Source organism: Lathamus discolor, chromosome Z (assembly GCF_037157495.1).
Source record: "Lathamus discolor isolate bLatDis1 chromosome Z, bLatDis1.hap1, whole genome shotgun sequence".
In the NCBI taxonomy this organism is placed as follows: Eukaryota; Metazoa; Chordata; class Aves; order Psittaciformes; family Psittacidae; genus Lathamus; species Lathamus discolor.
The window spans coordinates 62,227,489-62,243,335 of record NC_088909.1 but is presented as its reverse complement, the minus strand read 5'-3'; the positions used below and the strand labels follow the sequence as shown (position 1 = coordinate 62,243,335).

Sequence of the window (15,847 nt, the reverse complement as noted above, 5' to 3'; positions counted from 1 at the left end):
ATTGTTCACATAAAGCCACAGCCCTGCCTGGGTTGTCATACTCATAAACGACACATATGTAACTAACCAAGCAAATCTCTGTAGATAGCTGGGGATGGGCTTTCAAGTTTAGAATAGCGTACAGCATCAATTCTTTAATATACATCAAAACACTATAGTGGTTATTTATCAAACTAATTAATGTACAAGTTCAGGAGACTTCTTTACAAATTGCACTGAGAATACTTCAGCAGAACTGATTATCTCAGCAAAAAGTCCAAACTAATTTTTATTTCCCAGGATACTTCTACAAGACTGATCAAGCTCTTTTTAATCCTTTTCAGTCACGAAGAAATTCTGAGAGAATTAGTCCCTGACAACAGACATCAACTCACATCCATGGAATCTGGAGAATTCAAATGGAAGAAATATTAAATATAAACATACTTCTATTTACTTTCCTCAGGCCAACAGGGAAAAGAACATTTTAGGCAAGTTGTGAAAGATGGCTGCAAATTGCTGACCTATGAGGAAAACCCAGAAGCTGGTTAATTGTAAGTTAGTGGCAGAGGTAGGTATCAGTCTAATTAGTTTTCCTTAAAAGGTACTGTGTGAGGGATTGAAAGGTAACTTAGAATATTCGGAAGCACAATGCTTATGAAAAATACAAGACTATAGTCACATCAAATGTTTTCTGTGTGTGTGTATGATAATAGGTATAGTAAGTTATGACTTACAAAAAAAAAGAGAGTATATTTCAAGAATGGGAGCAAAATACCAGAGAGTGATTTTCAAACAGCCTGTATATTGAAAAACAACTTTCAAATTGCTTAGATAGCACTATATTTTTAAATAATGAATATAACTTGGGAATAAATAGCACTGCAATCAAGAAATAAAACTATTGTAAGAGAAAGAGGAAGAGCATAGTGTTTTCACCTTTGTTAAAAGCAGAGGAAATACAGTAATAGCTAAAACTAAATAGTTTCAGTGATCTTAGAAAGCTTAAGCTATTGTGGGGAATCTTGTCTACTTACAGAAAGCAGATGGTGTTTGTTGTGCTTGTTCATCAATTTCTCAGACACCTTTCCAGGAATAAAAAATTGGCTAGTTTTAGGTGACAGTAATAGTCTGTCTTGAATGCTGTATTTTTTGTGTCCTTCCAGATAGTCCTGGCAAGCATTCATTCTCCACACATACTCCCTGAAAATGCCTAGCAGTGAAAAATAAGTCTTTGTTCTGTGGTTTCATCGTAAAACTATTTAAATCTCTGTATCTTGGATAGACTTTTCATTAAATAGGTAGTCCAGTATTTAAAACTGCTAGAATACATCAAATGTGTTTTAATAGACTTTTTACAAAGATAGAATTGATATTATCTGCATTCCAGTTTGCCAAGGAAAATACATTTTCAATTACTTGAAAGCCTGAAGCTTTCTTTTATCCTAAAAAATCAGATAAATGTCTGCATCTCGTCAACCAGTGATTTTCAGAATCTACCTGCCATTTTAGTTTTGTGATGAGTAACACTCTCAAATATTGCTTAAGACAAAGAGTAAGAAATTGTTCTCTAGAGGATAAAGGAACTGATCACAGCAGCATTGAGAAGTTTACAAGAAAGAACTGGCTCTAGTTTCAATGCTTTTGGTTTTCTGATTTGGCAGATAACCAGACTGTTCGGATCCAAAACTTGCATGGTAGCAGTATGATTAAGAGAAATATTTTCTTTCCTATTTATCCTTAATAAGATCTATATATGCTTTTTAAACACGTTGTACCTTATTAAAATAATTCAGTGTACATAGCCTGGACATACTTCTAGAGTCTTAATGCTTTTTGGAGGTTGCTGAGCATGCTCAGGTGTTTTAACAATGGGGCACGTCTTACTACAAAGAGCTGTAACAGATTATTCTGGGAGATGGTGTCAGTTAAAGGATTTTGTCTTTAATTTTGAAATTCTATTAAGAAATAAATTATCTTCCTGTATGCTTTGATGACCATTTAGGCAGTTTAATATATTAGCCATGTTCTGCAACTTCTGTAAGTAATAAATTGCTTCTCCTCTGCCTTCAGGAGAATGTAAGTACCTTTGGAACTGACAGAGAATAAGACCATGTAAACCTGAACCTAAGTAAAAACAAAAAAAAAAAGTAAATTATATCAGAAAGGATGTTAATACTTCTGTGCAGCTGCAGTCATGGTCAGTAACAATTTCAAAGCTTATTATGTGATTACAGGCAAACATTATGGGTTGTTAGCAGATTAGGATTTGACAGCAAGAGAATAAAAGAAGATAAATAAATTAGGAATTTAAAGAAGATAAAATAATTAGGAATTATTTGAAACACTTTTAGTTTTCTCTTGTTTGAGAGTTTCAACAATCTATTGGGAGTATGTTGTGTAGTAGTGGCAATACTAAATAATTGGGGTTTACATTGCGCTTAGTATAGTGAAGTACTATTAATGTGATTTAATTTTTTTGAAAATATTACCTCAAATAATTCCAATTGCCTTATTCAAAGATGAAAAATGAAGCAAATATCAAATCCAGTTAATTCTACAAATTGAAATGGTGTGTGTGGTCCTTGTATGTGCCTCAGTGTACATTTGGCAGGCTATATCATAGGACCACCAGAATGTCTGGTTTATCTGACAGACTGTTGAAGATTAAAACAGTTAAACTATTGGGAGTTAAGACACAAAGGGATAGTGGTGGTGGCCTGCGTAGCCATACCTCTATCACAGACAAAAGTCAACGTTATCTGAGCCTCGTAGTCAAAAGAACTGCCAAAATCCATTCGTTGTTTTTTTGTTTTTGTTTTTTGTTTGGTTTTGTTGTTGTTGTTTTTGGTTTTGGGGTTTTTGTTTTTTTCTAATAGCATGCAATCCTTGCACAATTTTGAGGGAAGTTAGTTGTTTCCACAATTTTTTCTTACCATGAAATAGTTGCTTAAATGAGAAAGCAAACGCCAGTGGCAAGCATTGCCTCATTTCTCAAGCAAATCCTCCTGGTAAAGTTTCTTGCAGCTGTCTGATAAACAATGGGAGACTGCACAAATTGTGAAAGGTCATGGTATCCTTTTCTTTCTCTGTAATAAGAAAACTGCATGTATCTTGACTCTTCAAATGTATTGACATGAATTTAAATTGTGTGAGGCAAAACAGCTGCCCTAAGACTATTTTTGCTATTCTGTGGAGTTCCTAAAGACTGAAACAATCTACTATTTTAAGTAATTCTTGTTAAAAAAAAAAAAAAAAAATTACCTAGCAAATATATCTATGCATAATAAGTAGCTATGCATAATACTCAAATGACTGTCTCACACCATTGCATAGTGAGTTATTAGTTCTGCATTTCAGGTTGTTGATGCAGCTCTGTATAAGCCTTTCTAAAATAAGAGATGATAGTGTTTATCACAGTGTTTACTCATATGGGTAAAATTAATCTGTAGAGTTTTCAGTAAAATATTCTTTATAGTACTTTAGATCTCCATGGGACAGGTTAGCAGCCTGCTTTCTGCACCTGTGGTGGCAGGGCTTAGAAAATGAGTTTGTAGTAGATAATGTTACGATCAGTGTATCCAAAGAAAATGTATCCAAAGAAAAAGGCTCCATAAGCATTTTTTTAAAGGTGTTTACATAGTTCAGTATCACTGTATCAATTTTTTGATCATTGATGTATCAGTATCTTGCAATCTGTTTACTGAAAGCTGCTGAATTGAATGCTTTTTCAATGAGGTGGCATTAAGGTTAGTATCTATCTGCTACGTAATAGCTGTGCTTAGGTAAAAAATGATGAAACATTATCACTCTCTGATGCATGTTCAAGTATTTTCATAGTGGAACTAATCAAAATTTTAACATCTGATTAATGAATAAATGTAGACCTTCTTGTAGTCCACTTCCCACCATTAAACACTCTTTGAAGTGGAATTTCAGAACTAGGCTTCTAAACTTTGAAAAGTTTATTAGGCATCTAATCCCCACTTCTCTGTGATGGTAATTATTTTGTGAAATCAATCTCAATTTTAATACATTGTTACATCTTTCCCACACTTTCCCTGTAGGAATATTGACTGGAAGATAAGAAGCTAACCTGTTGGAATCTCTCCCGTTATTACAACTTCTGCACTCTTATACAAGCACTCTCTCATTTTCTTGTCCTCTGTAAAATTTAATTGTAACTTATGTATAACAGCTGTATATTTAAAAAGTCTGGTAACCCGCACAAGGAAAGCAAAGGCTGTTCTTTCTGAGCAGCAATTAACTAACAGGTGTTTGGTTTAGTATATCAGGAAGGCAAATGAAGCTTCCTCAAACCTGATCAAAAACTTCACTGGCTCAACAGTACCAGGGTTTCCGTCTCCTCTGGAGCTGTGTAACACAAACAGTAACTTACTGATTTTTATGAAGAGGGATGCCATTAAGACAAATATCAATTTTAGAAGTAGCGCAGCTACACTACATTCATATACAACCCGTGAAAACTACACATAAGCCAGTCTTAACACAGAATACCTCACAAAAAAATGTAATGAAGGCAAAAATTCAAAATTTTCATAATTAAAATACCTACATAAGTTTACAGAGAAGCCCAGAAAGTCACAGGGCTCACCATCCATACACAAACTGACTGATGCTTTCCTGACAATGTGGACTACAGATGGGATATCAGCCTTATCAGTGTGTCTAGTCAGTGTTCTTGCCTACAGTGAATTCTTACCCCCACTTACCTTTGTGAATTTTTTGGTTTTATAAGACAGTTTGAGTTTTAAATTACATTTTTATTTGGTTGTTTTTTTTAACCAGAGAATGGACTGCTGAGGGAACTTTGGGAAGTATAGCATTTTTTTCTATTTATGAATACGGTAGTAATTGATCAAATTTCAAATGAAAGAAAATCTATTAAGACATTTTAAATTATAAATGCATAGGTTTCTAAATTATTAAATTATTTCCCTCTACACAGCTATTACAGAAATATAAATTATACTGCTCTACCAATCTGATAGACAGAGTGAATGCGGTAATACAGTGTTTTGCCCCTAACTAAATAATAATAACAGTAAAAACAAACAAATGAAAAAAAAACCCAACAACAAAATACAAAAAAAAACCCCACCTAGATCTACTTTGAAGATATTTTTCATGAAGTCAAGGTCTTTACTTGCTTTGGTTTTGTTCAGACTTAGGGATTCATTCAGAAATAGTATTACAAGATATAGGGGGAAAAGATTTGTGTCATTCATTGAATGCAGGATTTTTGGCAGAATATGTGGTGAGATATTTATAAACCATGATAGGAAACAAAACTAATAAATTCAGATTAATATTCCTTATAGAGTTTTTCCCCCCCTTTTATGCTTTATCTGTTTGGGTTAAAGATAGATGTTACATGTGAGAAATACAGAAAAGAAAAGGTTGTCTTAATCATACTGAAATGTCTGGTCCTAACTTGAATAATTTCAGTACTCATGCTTCTCAACACCTTCTCTAATTCCTGGGAAGGATTGGAATATACATTCATACAACCTGAGGCACTTTACTAGATTCATTGACCATGAATTGATTTTCTAGTATTAGAGCTATATGAAGAATTGAACACACTCAAACTATCAAACAAGTAAGTAGACAGGATTAAATTTCTAAACAGACCAAAAAGGTCTTCCAGAAGAGGAAAGATGACTTTTCTCCAGTGAGCAATTTTCACCACTGCTGAATCCTGACAAATGGTCGTGTCTAAGTAAGTGGTTTTACTGTGTTCTCATGAAATAATCAAAAATCAAACTAGATGGGAGTAACCAACTTGCTTTTATGAGACATTCATCTACACTCCTGCATCATGAGACTGGTTGGAATCTGTGTGTCTTAGACTTTTTTTTTTCATCCTCTATAGACAATTCACTGATTTAGCTCTACCTTTCTATCCATAGTTACAGCTGTTTAAGAGACTGAAAGTGTAGTAAGCAGCCAAATTCTGATGCCCATTTCTCTACCTTATCTCTAAACTTGTTTAACTGAAGAATAAATCATGTGAAGCTTGATCATGTATAGCAAGAGGCTTATATAAGACGGCTGAAATTCAGTACAGGTGACTACAAAGGACAGTGTCAGAGCATCTTTAGCAATACCACCTTTGTCATACCAGAACTAGAAATTAAGAATGAAAAACATTTGGAAAGCCTTTTAAGTTCTCTCCAAATGCCTCAATGACCCCTGCATCCAATAGTGGCAAAATAAAATGCTATCTGCTTCCTGAAGCTCATTTTCAAGTGAGGAAATATCATAAGAATGTTGTGTAACACTTTTCCATCAAACAATGATTTCCCTATGGAGTATATTACTGCATTATGTACAGTGTAATCTCCATTATAGCCAGAAGCTAACATTTTATTTTCTCCACCACTTTTTTTCTGACAGACTACTGTCTCTGAAAGCTAGCAGTTGCTGTTGATGGTGATAAACTCTCAAAATCTGATGGTTATATTTCTTTTTCAGTAACGACTTTAACTTTAAAAACACACAGGTGCAGTATAGGATTCTAATACACTCACAGAGTTTACAGAAAACAGTCAAAACAGATAATGGGCCATTTCTCTTTTGAATAAAAGCTTCTGAAATTGGTTAAATCCTTCCCATTTTAAGCAGTATATCCCATGTAAACTGTGAGGAAAATCTCTTTGTGAGACACTAACGTGTAAATGCTACATTTCTTACAAGACAGCTGCTTTCCACTCAGTTTCTGCTACGAAATGCTTATTCAGATTTTTTTTCTTTAACTCTATTAGGCGACCAGTTTTCTTACCATGTCTCAAATCTGTCTTCTGTATTCTCTGTGGTCCAAACCATGACAGAATTGCAGTACAATTAAATGCTGCAGAGGCTGGAATTTTTTTCTATCTACAGACCACTAAGCCTTGACAAAAAAATCTGAAGAACTCTGGTAAGTCTCCAAAAAGAAGCCTTTTCTTTTTTCATCTTCCTGTCCCCTAGGAAGTCTTTAAGGCCTGTCAGAAAGAGCCACATGTTTCTAAGTGGTACCTTACAAGCACTCCTCGTTCACTCTGCAATAAAGCAAACCTTCCCTATTTATACAGTTAGTAATAAATTAATTTCAATTGTTTCCTTACAAGTGCAAAACCAGAATCACAGTGCAAAGTGAAGTTTTAATAAGCAAAGCTTTTAAAGACTAATACTGCTATGAATTTCTGTCAGGCACGTAATTCAATGTGTGCAGTTAGGCACAACAAGGAGTTTTCTTGCTGCCAGCTTTAGTTTTTTAAACATTTGTCAGTCTGAATTAAAAATGTTACTTTCTTCATAATTGGACACAGTACTGTTTAAATATTTGGTGTCTGATTGATGTTTTTTGAATCAGCATTAAGAATCTTCTTTCCGGTGAGACAACAACACTTTAACTGTGGACTTCGTAAGCAATCAGTTATCTGTCTAAAAATAACTTTAAAAAAACCCCAAACATATATTTTGTTACTGGTGAAGGTGCAGGATGTGTAGTGTTTCCTAGCTTCCCTACTTCTTCACACAAATTATTCTTCCAAGCCTTCTAGGCTTTGCGCTCTTTGAAAGTATTAAATAGCATGTAAAAGGACTGCTAGGTCTCCATAAAAACAGAAAAGCGTATGGTATTATAGGCGGAAGGAATATGAACTGTTAGCACTAGCTTTGTTCATGCTCCAAAAACATATTTATTTTGAGGTGTTGTTATATATCTTGCATATGCCTCTGTATGTTAGTGTTTGACACTACCATAAAAAAACATCATCACAACATGGAAGAATGCCTTAAATGACAAAAAAGGAAAGAATCACATCCAAACAGTGTATCTTTTGCGTAAAAGAGCTCTTCATATCTCTAAAGTATCAGTGCTACAAAGTCACACAAAAAAACTTAGGTTTAAATTGGAGAGTGGATGGCATGTCACTGATTTGAGTGGAGTTTGAGAGGACTGCTCTTAAAAATTGATTTTCCTGTTGCTGATGTCAATAAAAATCCAAGTATCCTCGCTGAAGTCAATAACAATATAATCTCCAAAAAAACCCAAATTTCAGTCTCTTGCCCTCACAGAAGGAAAAACAGGCTTTCTGTTTATTTTGGTTTCCTCTTTGTATATGGCTTTCTGAACAAACTGAGCTGTTCCTCTGTCCCCTTTCAACAAAATAAGAACTCTTAAGTAGTGAACTTTATTATCTGGAGCTTTATAAGTTGCTTTTTTCTATCACTGAACACAATTAAAATAAAAGCCAGAATCTGGCAGTCATAAGCACAGAATTCTTCCCACAAGTTTGATGTAATCATATAAATAAAATCTACAACTATTGCGTGCCTAAGGAAAACATTTCTACTCTTGTGAAAGACAAAAAGCCATATATGTCAGCAGCGCTATACTAGAATACCCTATGCTTAAAATGGGCATTTCTAGCACTAGAAAAACATGATGAAACCACATATTGTTTTCCTTACCTTCCTAGTGTATATGCAACTTTGGAAATTGTGAGATAAAAAATATTATCTTGTTTTGTTTTTGTTTTTTTTTTTTAAGAATGGAGTGTTTCTTGCCCACTTGGAAGAAGTCTTAATATCAGTAGAAATTCTACTGTTTAGAAAGCTGCAGGTGGTATAAACTAAGAATGGAATCATTTGACCCAAAAGTTGAAGGTAAAAAATAACCCACAATGTCTTGTCTTAAAAGGCATTGTCCAATTTATCCACCTCTCTTTAATTATTCAGACCATTTTACCAACACCACACTGTTACAGAATATGTAAGGCAAGTTATCCTTAGAGTGAGCAAGCAAGATTTTGTTTCTCTAGAGGATCTGTTTGTCTGCCAGAATGAGTTTATCTCTGGTTCAATTACAGAATCAAAAATTAAAATCAAAACACTTGAAGACAAGAAGGCAGTTGTAAGAGATCAAGATGTCTCATCTAGAAAATACACAAGTCCTGAACACTGTGATAGTTTATTGTAATCTCTTCACTAGCTAGGCATCTGAGTAAGGAATACCTAGTGTATTCTTAACTGCAGAGCAGCATTTGCGTAAGTTCATGACCATTGTGAACGAACCTAGTAATGCACCAAACTGCCAAAAATGTCAGGTATTCAATTGTACTTTTTCACAGCTGTATAGATTTGGAGTTCTCCAGTGAATCTTTTAAAGTTACTCAGGTTTGTATTTGTAATGAAGCTTGGCTTTACCTTAAAAGCAACATTGAAAAGACTAGAGGAAAGCTGACTGGTATGCACCATTGCCTTATTTACATTGGAATGTCAAGCACTTTAGAGTAGAATAGGTAGCATAGAGGTGTTATCTAATTGTAAGACTTATCTGTGGAACAACACTGTTTTCTTTGTTTAAAAAACTCAATATACATCTGCTGACATAGTAAACTCTTCAATTAGCAGCAAGAACTATTCAAGGGTATTTTGTAAATTAACCCTAATTTCTACACAACTGTATGAAATGTCAATGAAAAGATTGAAAGATCACATTTACTAAAACTAATGCCACCATTTTACAAGTATGAAAAGAAATTACTTTTAGGTATTTTTGGTTTTATAGGGTGGCTATAATGTAGTAGAAAGTGACTAGTATGTAATAAAAATCCCACAAATATGTAAGGTATTTTTTCCCTTATCTGTGGCTGAATTGTCTCTGGTTGACTCAGAACAAAGCTATGTATGCACAACAATGTAGCAGTTATATTGTTTTTCTCAACAGTGTAAATTGCAGAATTTGATTTGGAAAGAAAATGTTCCATCTCATATTATGTGTTCCTATTTCTATATGAATTACAGTTGTGTTTTCTAACCTTAGATATGGAAGAAGCACTGTGTTCACTAGCTACCCTCTGAGAGTAATACAACCCCTGGAATGAGAACAATAAGGTGGAATAAACCATCAGGTAATTCTTTCTTTAAATTTAATTATTATAGTTATCAACTACATTAAAATACTCTTCTTGAATCAGGAAAAAAAGGGTCAGATACATCTCTGAGTATGTAAAAGGCTACAATAGAAGAGAGAAAATCATTCCCCAGGCCAAGCTAAAAAAGAAAAAGAAATGGTCTTAAATTAGAAAAGTGCAAGTTAGGCACATGGAATAATTTTCTGCTAGTAAAAAAGAAATAAATAAAGAGACACTGTAATGGATCGCTTGAACCTCTGTAGACAAATGAGAAAAGAGTTTTCTGGAAATGTATTTCCAAGATACCTAATATTTAAAAAACAACCAAAATGAAAAACCTCCCAGATTTTTCCTGTTGTTATCCTTTACTTATTAAATTATAATTTAATTATTGTTTGTATATTGTCTCAACTTGCCACCCTTTTTATGTTTGTATATGAACTGTAGCTATTGTAGCAGGAGTTCAGGAAGAAATACCAGAATGCAGGATTCTTCCAAACATTTTATTTGTTATTAAACAAGAATTATAAAAAAATATTAGCAGAATATGGGGCAGGAGAGTACTCCTTTTAGGTTTTGCATTTCATTATCTGTTTCTTATCACAGTAGTGAAGAGTGTGGCACTTAAATTCTTTAGATACTTATAAATGACTGAGCTGGGTCTAAAATAATCTCTTTCTCCTTCATGAATATCCTAATCACTCTGTACTATGCGAGTTCAGTCTTCTTGAGCACAGCAAAAAAAATTATGTAGTTCAGTCTTCTTGAGTAGAGGTCTTCTGTGGTATTCAGTGTTTCAGAGTAGAGTGCTTCTACAAGAAGTAGTTTGGCAACAGGGACCATGTGAACTGCAATAGCTAACAGCAGACTGACAGACAGAAATATTTGCAAATCACTGTGGCATTCATTTCCTTTGTGAACTTTACTTTTGCAATATATAAAACCTGATGGAGGTGCTAGTATGGAATCTGATGTGCTGGAGCAGCACTGATTTTCTTCTTACATAGATAGGTAATCTCACATCTACTGTAAGATATGCATTGGTTATGTCAGCATAGAAGAAAATGATGGAAAATGAAGTAATTGCTAGTTTCAGTGAAGTCATGTTTCCCACAGGCTGAACTTCATAATTCTGATTCTGTTTTGCACTGTTTTCCTGCAAAAGCAAGTGGTAAATTCTATAAGTAAGAAAGGAGAGAATTATGTTTGTGAGAACGTACATGCTTAAACAACTTTAGAGTCAGAATTGACACCTTAAGGGTATAACATTCACAGTTTGGATGCTCTGAAAACCGTTGTTAAAATTCCAAGCTATTTAAAAGTATTCAAACTAGAAAACAATGACTTGTACAAAAGACTTAGAACAACAATAGAACTGAAAGTTTCCCACATTATTTTGCTCCTTTGATGGTACCATGATTGGAATGGTACCTGCTAATTGTAGACTCGACTCCTCATTTTCATAGTGTTAGCTGAGCAAAATATGCCACTGCTACATGTGGTCTACCCAACACATACTATTTCTTGGTGGGCTACATACCAATTCTCAAAATTGTTTATATGCTATTCAGGTACAAACAAGGCTATTTAATTTATGGACTATTAAATCATATTCTGTGCACATCTTATTGAGAACCTCTTGCCTGAGAACCCGAAACACTGAAAATACAATAAGAAAATCCTATCAGAAAAACATGATACAGTGCATTATAAATTGTACATGTACACTGAATTTTTTATGCCACAATAAATGGTTTTATAGTCTTGAAAAGGAACTTTCAGAAATGGAAAAAAGACAGAAGACAGAGTTTCACACATTTCCAATAAAAAGTTGTAAGCTACTCTTCGATTTCCCGAGGTCCTTAGTCTTTTCTTTTTTGATAATGATACTTCATGTGGTTTTGAATTTCATTGCTGCAAATGTAGGAATAATGATTTCTTGTAATGACTTTCCTTAAGATGGACTTAAAGTCTCCTGAATTTGTATTGGGATATAAAGTGGGGCTGATGCTTTAAAAAAAGAATTAGGTAGTTTTCATTCTACAGAAGTAGCCTGACATTTTGAAACCTTTGCTTTAGTCTGCGAAATAATGAAAAGTTTCATTTTTAGAATTTATTACTGGAAAGTGCTGAGTAGAGGTCCTTAGAAGCTATTATATTAATGATAGTTCATATATTCTGCTAAGACACAATTATGAGTCATGTTGGCATTTTTATTTCAAACAAATACTGATAAACTCCAATCAGGGCTTCCAGAAACAAATTAGGATGACATCTGTCATTTTAATCTAAAAAAAAAGTACCCTTACTAAAAATGAATCTTTAAGAGACATAGTTTTAATTTAGCAAATAAAAATGTTCATGCTTTTTTTTTTCATAGGCCAATATATAGTCCTACCTTCCAGGAAATTAAGTTCTAAATAAGAATCAGAGATCCTACCCGGTATTAAATATTTCAAGCTGCTCAGATTCTAAATGGTCTGAACACTGGAAGTAGTGCAAGGTATTCTAGGTGATAATAGAAGAAGAGACAAACAGTATGAAATTCTGTTTAGATGTAAAGATTCTGTTTGAGACCAATGAAACTGATCAACAGCAAACTACTCAAGAGTGTAATGCGCACTGCATTTTCAGCTCCTTCTATGTACCCTTGCTGTAACAGTGAAGTAGATAAGGTAATGTAGCTTCAGTGGATGTGTGGGTACCATTTCAGTTACAGGATGCCTCTCATCACATCACCAAATATATTCTTGATATTAACCAGCAAGAGCTTTCAATGTCAATCTACTGACCTGTATTATATACTAAGTAGGAAGCAAACGTATAATATTTATGCATGTTTAACACTCAAATAGAAATGATTGTGTGTGTAGAATAATTCTAACATACTGATATATTTGGGAATATTGATGACAACTGTGTATTTCCATAAGTGACAAATGTTTGGCAGAATGTCATGTGCATTGTGTCCCTTGCACACCCCAGCATCTCCAAAGCCTTGGTTTCCTTTAGAGAATAGGGAGAAACAGTTTTAAGTTGCATAGAGTAATGAACCATGAGATTATGACACTGGCATATACTCTTATTTGATGGCATGTTCAAGAGTAAATGCAAATAGATTAGAATTATTCACTTTTAATGTGAGAAATGTGTTTATTATCTGTGTGCTCTATATACACGAGATGGTGCACCACTAAGACTAACAACTAGTAAGATTTATGTTACCATTGACTAATAGGTACCTTCTAGGAATGCTGTCACAAAATAACACTTATTGCCATGAGTTGTCACCCCCAAATTTTTTGGGTTTATTTTAATTAAAATAGTTTTGACTACTACAATCAGACAAATGTGAAATACTGCATGTTTCCTTAAGAAGTCATCCAGTCAGGATCTTCTGGAAATAATGCTCTCAAATGAACTGTGACCTAATTATTCTGGCAGAATTCTGGCACCTTTTGCTTGACTTTCCAAAAGTAAATGTAGGTAGGGTAAGCCTCTTCACATATTGGAAGCTGTAAATGAATTTTATATGTGTCTATAAAGGCAAAACACCTGCACATTGTAAAGAGAAAATGTCAGCAAATCCAGCACTAGAAAACAGTGTAAATTGAGAGTGAGTGAAAATTGTGGGGTACAACATCACATTCTTATAGCTTTCACAAAAATACTTTCACAAAAGATTTTTAAGCTTACAGCAGGATTTAGAAGCTTGTTTGAAATGTCAGCACATAATGTAGATAAAGTTTGTAAATATACCAGTTATGGAGAAGGTGATGCCTTTCTAAAATTATAATAGCTACAGTAGACATGAAAATCCTCATGTGTGAAGCTCTCTGGAGGACAAGTTAGTCTTTACTACATTGTTAGGTAGATAATTTAGATCCCATAGGGACACGTGATACATTTTGATATGCATAAGGTGAGTTGCTAGTTTCAGTTAACGTGGTAAATAGGATATGGGCAGTAAACACAGGTCCGGACCCTCCTCTCATCCCTCTGCCCTCATTACCCCCTCCTTCCCTGCAATTTATAACCCTTTATTGCTTTTCAGAATATAATGTATGCCACATTCCAAGAATTTACAAGCTAAAATAATATGAAAAGCTTTAATCCAGATTTATAAAATTTCTCAAAGTTTGTGTCATACATATTTCTCTGCTTTAATCTACTACCGCATGACAGTCCTTAAGAGTACATATGTTACATGTACAACAACAAATTATACGTAAAAGTAATAAACAGATATGTATCTAAACTCAGTCACTGCCAGTGTTACTACAGTCCATCTGATTTATCGTGCTCTTTCATTTACTGTTTTTCTTTATGATGGTTACAAAAAAGATGGTGTTTCTTCAGATTTCTGTAGTGATACAAAGTTCCCACTGTCTTGGTAGGAAAACAACAAGCTACAATTAATGAATTTTTTTCTTTTTTTTTTTCCTTTTTTACAAATTATACTGAATATTCTCAGTGTTATTATTGTATGTATATATAAGAAATTTCAGTTGCAGGTTTATTTAGTTTATTATTTCCAGGTTTATTCATTCAATACTGGAATATTTTATCTAAAGGAATATTGTTTTCCAGGACTATTAGTGATGTTATTTGTTGCTGGTTGAATACTGGAAGGAACAGGTAGTGCTATGTGGTAGAGTTTGATATGTTTGCCATAGTATATATCAACTAGGCAATTTAAATATATATCATATTTCTTTGGGCTAACTTTAATCACAATACTTTATTTTTTTTAAATTATGCGGTATTCTACTGTACTTTTCCAGTTTTATATTAACTTTGGGACAATATGGGAAAATAGACACAGAGAAATCAGTCATGACTCTGGACCAAAGGATGAGCTGAGCTTTGTATATTCTTACAGCAGCTTTTTGGTCTTTTTCACCATGTGTAACTAGAATATATATGGATATATACATACACACTTCCTTCCTAAATTTTTAATATACTCAGTACAGATATGTATTTCATGAAAGTTTTTGTATAACTTCTGTAGCTTGACTAAGTTCAATCAAATAATTCCTGTAATGAAACCAATAAGATGTTGTGGAACATATTTGTCTCTCAAAATGAAATAATGTAGATTTCAAAGAAGTGCTTTGGTGTTAAGGAAGAGACATCTTAAAAGAATAAATTGTAGTCCTATAGTAAAATCTTTTCAAATGCAAATTGGTAGCTCTACCAATCCTTGTCACAGAATTGAGTAGTTTGAACTCTAGAATCAGCTTGCACGCAAAGGTAGGCTAAGTGCCATGATGTCTTAATTTACTTACTTACGCCAAAATATTGTTTGTTTTCAGCAAGACAAAGACATTCTGCTAATATTTCAATACTAAAGTTGAAGATTCAGTTTCTGCTGGTTGTACCAAATAGTTGTGGGGTTTGAACAAGTCCAAGTCTTGAATTCTTTGGCTGGTTCTATACTCTCTCTGGCCATTCACATAGGTTCAATACAGACAACAGACCTTCACTGAGCTTGTCCAGATGTTCAGCTACTGCTGCTAGTATTCCTTGTTCCAGAGTTCCTTGTTCCAGATACCCTGGCATTGGAAGACTGTGAAGTCTACTGGAACTTCAGCTGGTAACCTGTCAAGCTTCTTTAGTATTTAATATACAAAAATAATTATGCCATACAGCTGAACAAAAAAGGACCAGACAATGGTAGTCTGATGGTTTCATATCAAAGAGATAGCTTTAAGGATTTTTTCTGAAGGGATAGAAATAGAGCAGCATAATAGATAAAAAGTTGGCAAAAATGATCTCAAGATTTTTACTACAGCTCTTGAAACAGTTTTTGGAGTAAGAAAAAGTGTGTCGGACTTGGTGGGGGTAAAGATAAAGAAAAGAAAATTGCTTCTAAATAGGAACTTAGTACTACCTAAGTTAGAAATCCACATTTTTGACATCTGTAAAGAACACTTTTA

At 33.9% G+C, this 15,847-nt stretch overlaps 1 long non-coding RNA gene across 1 annotated transcript; it reads left to right on the top strand.

The window, feature by feature from the left end:
- Positions 1–476: 476 nt before the first annotated feature.
- On the top strand, positions 477–15,425 carry LOC136005734 (uncharacterized). The gene is made up of 3 exons (XR_010608860.1): positions 477–550; positions 9,815–9,902; positions 15,369–15,425. It is a non-coding gene; the product is annotated as an uncharacterized LOC136005734 (long non-coding RNA).
- Positions 15,426–15,847: the final 422 nt, after the last annotated feature.